Here is a 14,570-nt window from a genome sequence, read left to right as displayed (position 1 = left end):
CCATGAGTTACTGCCATTGCTCTTGGTTATCCTTTCAAGCCCTGTGAGAAGAGACGATTGCTGGAGAGACCAGATTCTTGAGCCACACACCACAGAGAAATCATGCTGATACTGACTACAAGCCTCTTTCTTGGCTTCTTTCCTGGCTAGCTTTCATAGTCCTGGAAGGTTTTATGAATACTCTGGGGATCAGGAATAATCACCAGCCTTATCCAACTGTGAACCCTGCAAGCTACAATAATGACCAGCCAGGCAAGATACACTCACCGGTACAAGAGCTGTTATGGAAGTAACCAACCACTCTCTGGTTGGATTTAAGGTCTACAAAGCAGAACTCATACCTGGAACCATTAACAGTACCAAGGAAACATGACCAGGGCCCTGGTTATGTTATGGGCCATAGGGGAGAGCCTGCTGTTAGTTTACTAAATGAAGACAGCATAAAACCAACTTCTAGAGAATTCTCTTTATACCCATAGATCCTCCAACCCTCAGCAAAGAAGCTTCTTTGTGCTGTAATAGCATCTTCACAGAAACCCATAAATGGCTAACATTCTGAAAACAGAGTCTAAGCAGCGCTCAGCCCTGAATAGAATATCTCCATCACATGGCCTCCCAGTCTCAGGGATCATTGCTCAAGAGGGAGAACAAAGATTATAAGAGCCTGACACAGTGACCAACAGAGAGACAGTATTTTCAGGACATAACGGGTGGTTGCACATATGAACTCCATCAGTTATGACAGCATGTGTAAGATCAAGCCAAAATCCCACACTGGGGCGTGGCTGAGAAGGTCATACTATCTCACCCCTTCCTGAGTAGTAGCTATTGGTAATCGATAGCGCCCAAGATAAAGAAGAGATAGTTTTCTTCAAGGATGTGGGCCCAGAGAGGCTACTTATAGTCCAGGAGATGGCCTTATACCATACATGTACTGTGAGCATTAAACTCTCTGGGTTAAAAAAAAAAAAAGAATGCATGGTATTGGGAAGGGGTATCTGCTAGGGAAATGGGGGGCGGAGATTAGAGTGGAAGGAAGGGGCCGTGATTAAAATACATTATATGCATGTATGACTTTTTAAAGAATTAAAAATTCTTTTAAATAATGGTTTTAAACAACAGCAATAAAAAATGATAGTTTGAAAAAGAGAGTGACACAAAACCAAAATAAAGCAAAATGCATTCAGGACCTAGAACAATTCACAAAAGGTCTTAGTTAGAGTTTTACTGCTGTGAACAGACACCATGACCAAGGCAACTCTTACAAGATTTAATTGAGGCTGGCTTACAGGTTCAGAGATTCAATCCAGTATCATCAAGGCAAGAACATGGCAGCATCAAGGCAGGCATGGTGCAGGAGGAGCTGAGAGTTCTACATCTTCATCTGAAGGCTGCTAGCAGAATACTGACTTGCAGACAACTAGGATTAGGGTAGTAAATCCACACCCACAGTGACACACCTACTCCAACAAAGCCACACCTCCTGACTGTGCCACTACCTGTGCTGAGCAGATACAAACCACCACAGGCACCTAGAACAATTCACAAAAAGGCACCCATTTGGGTGACTTTTTGAGGGAAGGATCATTTCGGACTATGAACTCCGTGAGACAAGGAACACCTGTTGTTGTTGTTGCTATGTTGTTGTTGTTGTTGCTGCTGTTATATGCTGAACCCTTTCTCTGGCCTCCTTTGGATAAGCTTCAACATAGTGACATGGGTGTTGTGCGTACAATCATGTGTCTTTCCAAGCAGGGTGAATTCTGGGCCCTTCTCTGGCCAACTGCTTCTTACCTTGGAGAATCAGCTGCTCCTTGCACATGGCAACAGAGCAGGGCTGAAGGTGGCTTCTCCCTGCGAGTTATACTCAACAAGCAATCAAGGACAGAGGAAACTGGGAGCCAAGCAGGGCAGGGAGCACCTGGACCTGGAACTCTGGATGCTTCTTGGGAATGATATCAAGCACAGGCTAGAATAAGATATTTCAGTGAGGACAAACGCTTGACCAGATGAAAGTAGGGTTATTCTTCAATGTGTATCCTTGTCATTCCTAGCAGCCAAGGCCACATTCCTAGATGGCCTTCTTCATGTTCTGGGCTGAGGCTACAAACATCTGACTGGTAAGGTAATCGCTTCCGTGGTCATTCAAGGCCAGGGTAGAGTATTAGAATCCAGTGCCTTTAAAATGACAAAGATAAAGCACCTCACAGTAGGTAGACAGATTGTCTGTCCCCTCTTCTGCTGAAATCACATATTCTAAAGTTGAGGAATTGTCTGAAAGCATGCCTCTAGGCAAAGGAAGAAAAGGAACATCATAGAGAAAAAATTATACGAACATTGTGCTTAACTCTTCGCCTTTCTTGGGTCAAACATCTGATTATCTTATGTTTTTAGTGGCTGTTTCCATCTCAAAAACACAACAACAACAATAACAACAACAACAACAACAAAAACAACAGCAGAAAACCAAGTCCATTTTTTATGGCTTTCGATCCTAATATAAAAATGGACTCTGGAAGGTCAGCCAGTTCTGTATCTCTCTGGGAGCCCAGACACTGGAAGGATGCTGCCCTAGTATTTAGAGAAGCTTGTCTAGAAACATCTGTACCATGAAAGTCATTTTGGCAAAGAGACCTACCGGGGGAGCCCTAATGTCACCCTCAAAGGTACCGGTTACATGCAGTTTTCAAATTTGAGTTTTGTGACATCTCCGCATGAATAATTAGTACAAATTCAATGACAGAAAATGCAAAATGTTCTGGAAATAAAAGGAATTTATTACTGGAAAAGCTCGGGCGCAAACAGCTAAAGGTGGTTCGCTTCCCATCTCTGCTCAGCAGCACAGGCAAGGCAGTAACTTCAGTCTGCTCTCCTGATGAAATGTGGGTCCGTTTGGGTTCCCTCCCACATACAGCCCTGACATCCATAAGCCTAGAGTAGACACTGGGCTTTTAAGACAAGATGCAGTAGAAACTTCTAGAAGGTGACAGAGAAGAGAGACTTGACTTCTGATGGTGTTCTGGCCTTCCATCCCATGGAAGACATTTATTTTTCCTCGGTCAGCCAAGGATCTGTTCTGAAAGCTGGTGCTGATTTTCTAACAAGCTCTGCCTGCCCTTGAGTCTGACCCCAAGTCCCGGTTTTCCCACGGTGCTTTAGATCAGTTGTCTCCTGCAGAACTGTCCCTGCCTCAGACTCCAGGCTCTTCTGTCCTCCTTATCCAACACACACTCATCTGACATTCTCAGGTCTGACCTTTGGTGCCTTTCCCCCGAGACTTGTCCCTGGCCTCCTCCTGGTTTGGCTCCTCGTGCCTCAGCATTGACAGCTGGCCAGGGCTCCTTCCAATGGAAGCTGGAAGAGCAGCCCCTTATCTCTCCAACTACACGGGAAGCATTTCTTAATCAGACCCTGAGTTCTGCAAGGAGAGATGGCACCACCTCCAACCTGCTTTTGGCCATGCCCAGAACTGAAAACGGTTCATCTAATGGCCCAGGATATTATCCAAGAGTAAATCCAGAATGCTCAGCTTGGGAAGGAATCCCAGACATGCCTCCTGATGGATATGAACATGGAAATCTGTAAGACTGTGATGCCAAGACCGTATTGCAAAACCTTTTGATTTTTATTTATTTGTCTTCTAGTTTCTTCTCATTTTTTTTTCAGCTTGCTGTCACAGCCCCCAGGAGGGCTGAGATGTGCCTGGCTCCTTATCAGAGCCTGCGACCTCCAGCAAGCCATGGGCATGGGTGTGCAGGCTCTCTGGTTCTCCTCAGCAAAAATCGCTTCTCTGATCATGTCCCAGATCTCTGTCTGTATATATGAATATTTTGCCTTTCCAAGAGTAGAGATAGGATCTGGTCGTCACATTTCATCCAATCATGAATGCTCAAGATGCATGAACTAGAGGCAAGGCTGGAGAAATGGAGGCCGAGGGTCACTGTTATGAATACTGATAGGGCACACTGAAGACACCCGTAGTCCCCTGACCACTGGTGGTTCTTTAGGTGAGTTCAGTCGGTTTTAGAACAGTGGTTCTCAACCTTCCTAGGGCTGTGACCCTTCAATCCAGTTCCTCATCTTGTGGTGACCCCAATCTGCAAAATTATTTTTGCTTCTACTTCAGAACTGTACTTTTGCTACTGTTATAAATTGTAGTGTAAATATCTGTGTTTTCCAATAGTCTTAGGTGACCCCTGGGAAAGGATTGTTCAACCCCCGAAGGGGCCACAACCCATGGGTTGAAGAATAATGTTTTAGACAAAAGAGATCATCACTCCTGCCTGCCCCCATTCCCTCCTCAAACCTCAGCACACAAGGCATCTACCAGCTAAGACAGACTGAGGACACACTTTGGCCCAAATGCTGAGAAGGTATTAGATATTATTAAAGCATCGTTAAACACCGTTAAAAGGTACTGTTAATATTAATGATATGTCCTTCTTGTAAGTACTTCTGATGTGCATTTTCTCTGTAAATAAACAGGGGCTTTGGAAAACGGGGCCATGTGTGTCTCCTTCTTAACAGCCCTTAGACTCCTCCCTGGTGTCTTGACTTCCTTGAACAAAGGACTGCTAATGAAGGAGCCATTTGGGTGAGCCGCATGTCACCACTAGCCGTTCGAATAGAATAGCCTTGGAGACCTACCTTGAGCAATCACAGCTCCTTGCTGCTCTGGCTCTTAAAGGTGGAGCTTCAGCCTTGTAGCCCTTCCCTAGGAAGGAACATCTATTCATGCCAGAGAAAGCGCCACCAAGAGGGCAAAAGAATAATTGCATCCAGGTCCCACTTGGTGAGCCAGTGACTTTATTATTGAGCTTACTTATAGAAGCATGTGGGAAGGGTTACTTACAGGAATGCGGCTGACTTAAAACAAAGTAGAAAAGGGTGCATCACAAAAATGTCCCACTCTGTTAGGAATCATCACTGTTAGGTCCCAGGACCCTTAGTTACCTTGACTGAGAAAACCCCTTGATCTACAGATTGAAGGCCCTTCCTTCAAGGCCCACCCTGAGCTGCCTTTGCTATGGTATCTCTTCTAGTTCTCTCCCACTTCAAGGCCTGATCATAGCATGGCTGCCTGTGACCATGAAGGTCTCTTTCATAACAAAGCCCACCTAAGAGGGAAATCCTATGTCAGCATTAGGAAGGTTGAGAACCCCTGGTCTGCTTCCTACATGCTTTACCTCCTCCGGTATCACGCACAGCTCCGGGGTAGAGGGAATGAATGGTAGACCCAATCTCAGGTCAGGATCTAGTAACTCGACTCCCTCTCTACTTCTGTGTGTGAGCATTCATGATCCTGTTGCCACAATGGAATATTTAGCTATCACTATATTGTCTCATTACTTCACTGCCTGACCAGGGCCTTGGTTTCATGATAAAGACAGGATGGTGTTTGATGTGCTTATAAAAAGATAAAAAGATAAAGAGATAAAAAGAGTATGTTCTGTGGGTATGTGGTGAAGTATGGGGGAAGGGGATGTCTCAGCTGGCCCAAGCCGAGGCACCTCTTCTCCCTGAGGGACCAGTCACACATCAGTATAGTATAGAATAGAGTTTATTCAGGGCATGGGGAGGAGAGCCAGGAGGATAGTAGAGGCAGAGGAGGCAGAGAGAGAGGGGGGGGGGGGGACGCAGAGGAGTAGAGGCCGGCCATGAGCATGTGGGGAGAGGGGGAAGGGAATGGGGAAGGGGCGAGGGGGACAGAGGGAAGCTAGGGGCAAGAGAGCAAGAGAGTAAGAGGGTAAGAGAAGGAGGAGGGGGGCAAGCAGCCCCTTTTATAGTGGGCAGGCCTACCTGGCTGTTGCCAGGAAACTGTGGGGGTGGAGTTTAGACAGAATGCTAACAGTGTTCTGCCCAGGGGGTGGCCTAGCTACCAGCAGGCTCCTGGACACACTCTGTGAGCCAGCTTCTCTCATGCCCTGCCACTGCCTGGGATGCTGCAAAATTAGGCTTTCCCTGAGAGCTTTTTTTCTTGCCCAGTTTGACCCCCACCATGAATCAAACAAGCTGAGACCGGTAGCATGAAGTGAAAAAGCCACGGCAAAGGTTGGAGATGCAGTAAAGACCAGGGGGTATGGTGGGCTAAGTGACAGAAGAGACCAAGAGACGGTGGCAGCTGTGGCCACGATGGCAGTGTCAGCAGAGATGGAAATCACAGCAGTGGGCATGAACGGCAGCTGGCATCACCCCAGCAGCAGCCGTCAGTAGCAGGGGCCAGGAGAGAAGAAGAGAGAAGCCAGCCAAGAATCAACACAAAGAAAGAGATGAGAAGGAACTAAAAGGATGGATAAAAGGTTTTTAAAAAGTCTTGGTTGTTGGCAGCCTTGTAGACGCTGCCCAGTCCTAGGGCACACGGACCCCCTCCTGATGCTACAAAAGAGCCACACCTTTGAAGGACCCAGTGCCTGCAAGAGACTTGGGCCCTAAAGGGGCCCACTTCCTGCTGCTTCCCTACAAGAACTAGTGGCTTCACCTGCACAGCGGGCACCACAGGCAGCTGATTGGTTGCACAGCAGGAGAGAATCTGCCTTTCTGCTGGGCTTCTTTATTCCCCCAAGGTCTCTCATTCTCTGGGGAATGAGGCCTGGAAAGCAGACCCAATCTGATTAATACCTTCCTCTGAATGAACCTCAGGATATCAGAGGGAAACACTGATTTGAATTCTTTCCTCCACGTGTGGCAGACATTATCAGTCAATTCCAAAGAGCCTTTGCATTTAGGAATGAGTGAGGTCATTCATATTCTTTCTCTGGCATCTTCCTGACTTTATAAGGACAGGAAGGGGAGACTCACGCCATACCTGGAGGCTGAAGGCAGCTATGGGGCACTGTGACAGAGAGTTCCCTCCAGGAGGTGGGGAAAGCTGAGGCTTCCTTGACAGGGATATTAGTTAACAGGTATCTTGTGGCCATCTTGACATAGTAAAGCATAAAAGAACCTGAGACAATTCTACTTTTTCTACTTTAAGAGGCATGCAACCCAGAAGAAGAAAATTTGGCATTCACTATTGTGTTCTATTAACAATAGAAAATCATAGTTGTTTTTTTTTTAAAAAATCAAGCCTCTATTTTTCTTGCTAATTTTTTTAAAAAAGATTTATTTCTTTTTATTCTTTGTGTATGTGTGCCTTGTCTGTGTGTATTTCTGTGCACTGTGTGCACGCAGTACCCACAGAGGACCAAGAAGGAGTCAGATTCCCTGAAACTGGGATCACAGAAGGCTGTGAGCAACCATGTAGGTGCCGAGAACTGAACAGAGGGCCTTTGGAAGAGCAGCCAGTGTGCTTAACCACTGGGCCAGCTCTCTAACCCTTCTAATACATTTTTAAATCACAGTTTGGGGGGCTGGAGAGATGTGCAGTAGTTAAGAACACTTGATGCTCTTGTGGAGGACCCAGGTTCCGTACATGGCATCCACATGGTGGGTTACCGCTATGTGTAACCAGAGTTCCAGAGGATCTGATGCTTTCTTCTGGCCTCCAAGGTACCAGATACACATGTAGGTACACACACACACATATACACACATACATACATACATACATACATACATACATACATACATACAGGCAAACACTCATATACCTGAAAAGGTTAAGTTCAAAAACTCATTAAGGAGTATGAAATGGTTAAGACCAAGAGCAAGGGATGACACCCAGCTAGGAGAGTGACGTTTTAACAGGTGAGCGTACAGATTGAGGCCAGGAGATCACTGCACCGTTGTGGGTGAGAATGGAGAAATCGGGAAGTCTATGCATTGCTTTCATGACCCAAAGCTTGAAATCTACAGTTATGCAGCCAAAGTTTCAGCAGGAGGAGTCAGTGGCAGCTCACAGGACAAAGACATACAAAAGCAGAAGGTTCTCATTCTGGATCTGAAAACAGCAAATCCAGGCTTAAATCTTTACACTGATCTTATGAATTAGGGATGGCTCCTGGGAATTTTGTAATGGAAATGAGTCTAAGGTTTTCTCTGGGATCAACAGCAGTGCATTGCAATTGATTAGCGATGTCTGAATGGGGCCCAGAGTTTCACAGGAGGGAGCTTAGTGTGGAAGGAAAGGGACAGTGCTACTCACTGAATGAAAATTTAGGTCAAAGGTCCACCATGGACTACAAACTGTCTTTAACATGTGTTCCACATGCTATTTCTCTTCGGAACTCGCAAACCAAGTGGTGCATCATGGGCTGGATGTGTTTCTAAACTCCACTGCCATGAAAAAATAATTTTTAAATAATCTGACATCAGTCTTTCAAATTTTATATCTAGTTAACTTTTGGAGTTTGGCTCGTAACATTTTCTCTTGTAGAGCCAGGCAGGTGGTAGAGATCTCTGGTTATTTTTGGGATGGCATGAGATGGGCTAACTGGATGGCCTTGAAACATCACTTCCAGGCTCCAGCCTTGCGCTCCAAAGAGCGGATACTCGAATTCTCTAGCCCACGATCCAGGATTCCACAGTTTTTGTACTTGCGGTTAGCTCAGGCTGATTTCAGTTGAAATGACCGAATTCTCCTTCACAGAACGTATAGATGTCACATCTCTGCTTTTCCCTCTGACATCCAGAGGTAGGTGTTCAAACATCCATGTGACAAGGGTTTTTGACATAACAGCCAAGGCAATATTGACTCTGGGTCCCTCTTCAGATACTACAAGAGCCCTGTGTGCAAGCTGAGAGACCTCTTTGCAATGGGTACCCGACACTGTTTGGCCTAAATTTGAGTAGAAATAGAATTTGGGGCCAGAGTTTATTTTATTTTGTTCATAAGAACATAAATATTGAAACTTTCATCAATGTCTAAGAATCAGGCCAGTATAATTTTGGTTTTGTTGTAATGTTTATACTTTGTCACTAAGAACATAGAACAGACAGACAAAATACAGTTGCTAACATGACAAAGGTGAAAGGGCCATCGTGTTACACGTGCTTTCCTGTAATCTCTTTCCCTCTGTGGCAAGCATGAGGCCAATATCGCATAAGTCATTTCTGCATTCCCCCAAGTGTCTCACGCATGTCAATCACACAGTTAAGGGGACAGGTGCTGGTGAAGGGACTGTGGAGATAGCTCAGCCGACAAAAGTCCTTGTTGTGCAAGCATGGGGATCTGAGCTCAATCCCCAGCACCCACACAAAGAGCAGATGTGGTAGCGCATGTTCATAATCCCCGCACTAGAGATGGAAGAGACAGGCAGATCCTGGGGCTCTGGGGTAGCCAGCTTAATCCTAGTGAGAGACCCTGTACCAAAATCCCCAAGGGAGAGAAACCTTGAAGACTGACAACAGAGGTTGACCTCTGGCCTCTGTGTGAACCTTCTCATGTGCCACTCACACATGAGATGCACACACCCACTTGTGCACACAGAAAAAGAAAGTAAATGAGTTATGGCAGTACTGACAGACTCATGTGCTTGAACCTGGATTTGTTCACTGCTGCATTCTCAGTCCCTAGGATAATAGCTGCCACACGGTGATGCTTAGCAGAGGGGGAATGATGACCTGGACAAGTGTGACGAGCAGGTGTCCTCTGCAATGTGGCTCCTCCCAAGGATGTCTCATGTTCTCATTTCCATGCCATGTCCAGGGATCAATGTCTCGTTGAAGCATCCCTTGACAAGCTTGTGAGCATCTAGGAAGGAGTAACACCTCTTTCCTTTGAGATCTCTGAAATCCTATCCTGTCTGCAGCCTTGAGACTCTCATCTTCCCCCTTCCCCCAAGAAGATAAAGTCTATCTGCACTGCTGGACAGTCATGTCCTGAGGTCAGGAAGTGCCCTATGCATTCCAAATGCCCGGGGCTAAGAGCATCAGAGATTTGGTGACTTTCAGAATAGATAACAGGGACTTTCCTTAGTGGAATCGTGTGAGCCATCTGGACGTAGCAGGGAGGAGGAGTTAAGAGTTTAGCCCGGAATGGCGGTGATTGTGTGAGGATGGCTTGGGATTCCGACATTGCCTCCAGACTGCTTGTTACATTGTCTCCAGAACACTGCTTGCTCCACTCAGAGGCAGCGGTAGAGCGCCTTAGGCATTACCTTCCAGCAGGCTGTTTTCTGAAACTCAAATTTTATAGAGCCCAAGACAGCACGGTCCATGCAGGAGTCGATAACGGGATAGGAGATTTGGAACTCAAAGCCCCTCGGGACAAGGTCAGCCTTGATGGGAGTCTGGCCATAAGGAGGCTATTCTGCGGGAGGACTGTGTAGCAACTGGGAACACTATACCCAGAGCACAGCTACCCCGTGGCTCCTCGGGAATGCCTTGTCCTCAGGGGTAGGTAGCAAATAGACTACTCCTCAAAATCAGAGACAGTCAACCTTTTGTTCAGATGGTAGAATGCCCAGGGGAGTAGAGAGGTGACATGAGCAGAGCTTCCTGGGTAAGAGGAGGTTCAGGCTCAGAACACAGAAAACCTCAAGCCCTGTTCTCTGAGGACTGGTCACCAAGGGACAGATGAAAACCCAGGGTGAAGAGAGGATCAGGGAGATGTTTGCTGCCATTCTTCAGTGGGTGACATGTGACTTGGTCATCTCACTGTGAAGTAAGAACCAGTCCCACTTTCTTAGAGATCACATTAAACACGCCATACATTTGTTTCAGGGCGTTTCAACTTTAGCTTTTTAGTTTTTATTATTTTAATTAATTAATTTGGTAAAGGTTCCTTATGGTGCCTCGGCCTCAGTGCTCGGATTATAGGTAGGTACTGCATCTAGCTTATATTCCTTATAAGCTAATTATCAACATAAAACTTATCAATAACCTTTTTTCTGTAACCACTGGCACTCATGTAAAACACATACATTCATGAGTGTAGGATACCGTGTAACTCTTGCTATGGATATAGTTGTGTCCACTCAAAGTCTGTACACTGGATCCCTGCCCTCCTTATGCCTACTTTTCAATGTCTTCAAGGCTGTGGGAAAAGCTAAATAAGATTGTACGCGAATGTTTCCAGACAAAGAAAAAAAGCTGCACCAATATTAATGTTTTGCAAAGCTGATTTATCGATCAGATCCCCAGTGACTCTGGAGAACCGGAATAGTACAGGCCCAGAGTCTATTCTGGGTTATCTCAGTGCTTCAAAAAAAATCTGTAGGCCACATTGTGCTCGACATGTTGACTATTAAGTAAAGGTTTTGAAATGTATACACAGATGCTTAGCTTCCATCAACCCAAACGCTAAGAGTGTCATTAGAAAACCTCTGGGCGTGCCACTACCACGAATGTCCTGCTTCACCATCACATTTCCCTGATGTTTTAAAACATGTTTTGATTTATTATTTCCTTTGTTCTATTTCTATTAAAAAAGGAAAGTTACTAAACTGCTACCACATTGGGATATGTGGGGTAACTTGAATTGGTCCCTGGTCATGCTTCCCCAGACTTGGCTCCAGAATAAAGCATCTCTCATGCTTTGGCAGGTAAGAGTTGTCGGTTTGTTTGGTTGTTTGATTTTGGTTCTGATCTGTGCATTGAGAAGGTCATGTTCTCCACATGGAACATCAGTATCCAGCCCAGAGGTGAGCCCTCACCCCTCTCCATTGGCCCCCACCTCTGATCTACAGCTCCAGAACTGTAGGAAGTAAGGATCTACTGTTTCTGGCTCTTCCAGACTATGGAACTGTGTTGTATCAACTACAAGACTTCCTTCCTGGCTCCCTGCCTCTTGCCCAGGTTCAGGCTCATCCTCTTGCATGGTGACATCACCCTGCTTAACCTTAATTACATCCTTGGAGGCTTTGCTACCAAATTCAGGCACACAGGCTGGAACCTCTCAATGGATACTATACAACTAACCAAATGCCCAAAGAAACCGGCTCTGAGGTTGAGCCACTAATAGCCAATTCCACCCTACACATTCCCTGCATGTTTCTTGTTCCTATTTACAACAGACTCCTCAGGTCCAGGAGGTCAGATCTGCTGCAGAGAAAAGCACATTCTCCAAAGATGGCCTGAAACTCTTGGTTGCCTATGATGTCATCATGACAATTTTCACAAAAAGAAACCATCCCATCGTGCAATTAAGGTGACAGATGTGTGGTGATTCCTGCCTGAGCCTCCAGCTAAGTAGGACACAGGCTCCAGCTCAGGGCTGGTTCTGGTAAACTGCATGCATTTTCCCACTGAAGTCTGACAGCTAGTCATCAAAGCAAGAGGTCTCCCGGGCACAGGGAGTCCCAGAATGCTTTAGAAAGAAAAGTCTTTGATCTTTTCTGCTCTGTTCCTGCCTCTCTTCCCAGGAGCCAGATTCCCTTTTCTGGGAAAAGCCTCTTAATGCTTCTCACTCCGTTTACCCTGCCTGCAACCTATGATCAAGGTAGTCTCACAGGGCCTTCAGCAAAGAGAGGGAGTTTATGTCCTCCTTGACCTTGACAGTGCCAGCAAGAGAAACTGTGTGAGGAATAAGGTTGTGGAATGACTCATGGATTAAATAAACTGAAATGGAGTGGAAGCCACCCAAGGGGGTATAGTTTACCACTCGTGTATATTAACTCAGCCTAGATCATGGTCTAGTGGGTGGCCTATTCGTTTTCTCTAAGGTCCCTGAAGCAGAAAGAGCAGAGACATTTTACAGCACAGAGAAAGTGGTCCAACTGCCACATCAATGCATGAACTGTTCTGCATCCTTCTCCCTACGCCCTGTGAGTTCAGCCTATGACTCCCACGTGCCAGGAAGTACAGGCTGCAGGCTTCTCATTAGAACAGAAGCATACTGTGTGCTTTGTGTTGGCTGTCTCCTCTCCTTCACAGGCATCTCCCACTTGTTCCCCCTGCTCCTTCCCAGGTTCAGGGCTAAGTTCAAAGTTCCTTTTCATCTGAACCTGCCCCTCACCTACTCTCACCACACACCACTTTGGTGTCTGTCATGAGTCGCCCGCAGTTATCTTCATCTGCAAGTTTGTCTTTCATGCTAGTCTGAAGCTCCTTTGGGCGGGCCATCCTGTCTCTTCCATATTGCAAGCCCGCTGCCCGATCCATAGATCTGCATAGAGAGGCTCTCACTAAACACTTGTAGAAGCTCCTTGTCCACTAATCCCTCTCTCTTCTTCCCAGAGGGAGTGGGAGATGGAGCATCTACTGCACAGGGAGCGGCAGCATGTCCATAGGGAGATCCAGACAGCCTTGGTGTTCACGCCTGGCTCGTCATTCTGCATGCACTTTTTTTTTTTGCCACACGACCAATGAGCACAAACCCATTACAAGACAGGGATTCTTTTCTCTTGGTTTCTTCAGGCCAGAAGTCTGACAGAGCTGAGCTCAGTTCTCTGCTGCACTTCACAAGGCTGCAGCCAAGGGTCTGCTAGGTGCACCTCTTGCCAAGAGCGTGGGCTCTCAGGCAAATGTAGTTTTGGGCCAGAGTCAGTTCTGTGGCCTTGGGACTGGCACTTGTTTCTGTTGCTGTCTTTCTCCTAGGAAATTCCTAGGAACACCTTTCCACTGCTAAGGTCACTTGCCTCCCTTCTCCTGTTCCCCTCCCCAAGACAACAGTGGTCTAATCTCTCTCAGATTCCTCACTCTATTTGAAGGGTTCACGGACCTCGTCACTACCAGATGGACAGTGTCTCTTTTGATTAACTCAGTCAACTAGGGAATAATCTAAATGCTACCCGAAGAACTCTTCGGCTATGTAACATGACCTAAATATGAAATTAATGCTTATTCTATCCACAGGCTCTGCCCATGGTCAGGGAAGGACTAGAAAGACAAGGGTCCTCGGGGCCTGCCTTACAACCACACCCAGATGCGTGGGCTCAGTTATCTTCCTTTGTGTGTTTCCTCGATAAGAAAAGCAGATACATAAGCCTTCCTCCCAGAATTGTACAGAGGATTAAATTGAATTAGAAGAGTGAAAGAACCAATCAGCCTTCCAGCCTCTCCCTTTCTTCTTGTTTGTTTTTACACTGTCTGCCTCCTAGAGTTTCATAGCTTCCTCAGAGAACAGAGTGCAGCTGGACCGTGTGCCTCCGAAATAATTCTATGAGATCCTTAGAATTATATGAGATCCAACACAGCAAGCGGGAGATAAGACTGACCCACAGTGTCTGGGGATCTTCTGTTTCACACTAGCTGAAGTCACCCAGAATCAGCCCATAAGCCGAGCGGGGATGAGAAAGCATAACATCTAAGCCCCACAAGACAAACAAACAAAAACCCCCAAAACTCCTATAATAGATCATTATTTGTCTTGACAAAAACAACACAGCCCCCTGTCCAGGTTACTGGGGAGAAACGATGGCCATCAAAGATCCCCGAGAAGAAGATGCTGAGTCTGGCTTTCAGGACACAGCTGATGCAGGAGAAGTGAGGTTGGTCCCCGGCTCTCTTCTGCCTGTCAACTCTGCGGCAGGTGTTTGCTGCGTTTTCTGAATCCCTCCCTCAGCCACTTTGGAGCTTCACAGTGAAGCCCCACATGGACAAGTGGGACTTGCCTGGGTACTATCTGACCCTTGCCCGTTCTCTCTCACCTTGATGCCCATCCAGCTGCCAGACTGATGAGGTACAGGGCAGGAAGATCAGAGATGGCTGAGAGAACACAGCTTTGTCAGAGTCTTCCAAGTCATAGCTGC

General features: G+C 46.4%; 1 pseudogene; it reads right to left on the bottom strand.

The window, feature by feature from the left end:
• The window catches only part of LOC114624867, a 98,366-nt pseudogene extending 85,424 nt beyond the window's left edge, over nucleotides 1-12,942 (bottom strand).
• Between the last annotated feature and the right edge of the window lie 1,628 nt (nucleotides 12,943-14,570).

Source organism: Grammomys surdaster, unplaced genomic scaffold (assembly GCF_004785775.1).
Source record: "Grammomys surdaster isolate TR1022 unplaced genomic scaffold, NIH_TR_1.0 211, whole genome shotgun sequence".
NCBI classification, from domain to species: Eukaryota; Metazoa; Chordata; class Mammalia; order Rodentia; family Muridae; genus Grammomys; species Grammomys surdaster.
The sequence above is the reverse complement of the archived record's forward strand: the minus strand, read 5'-3'. Positions and strand labels throughout refer to the sequence as shown.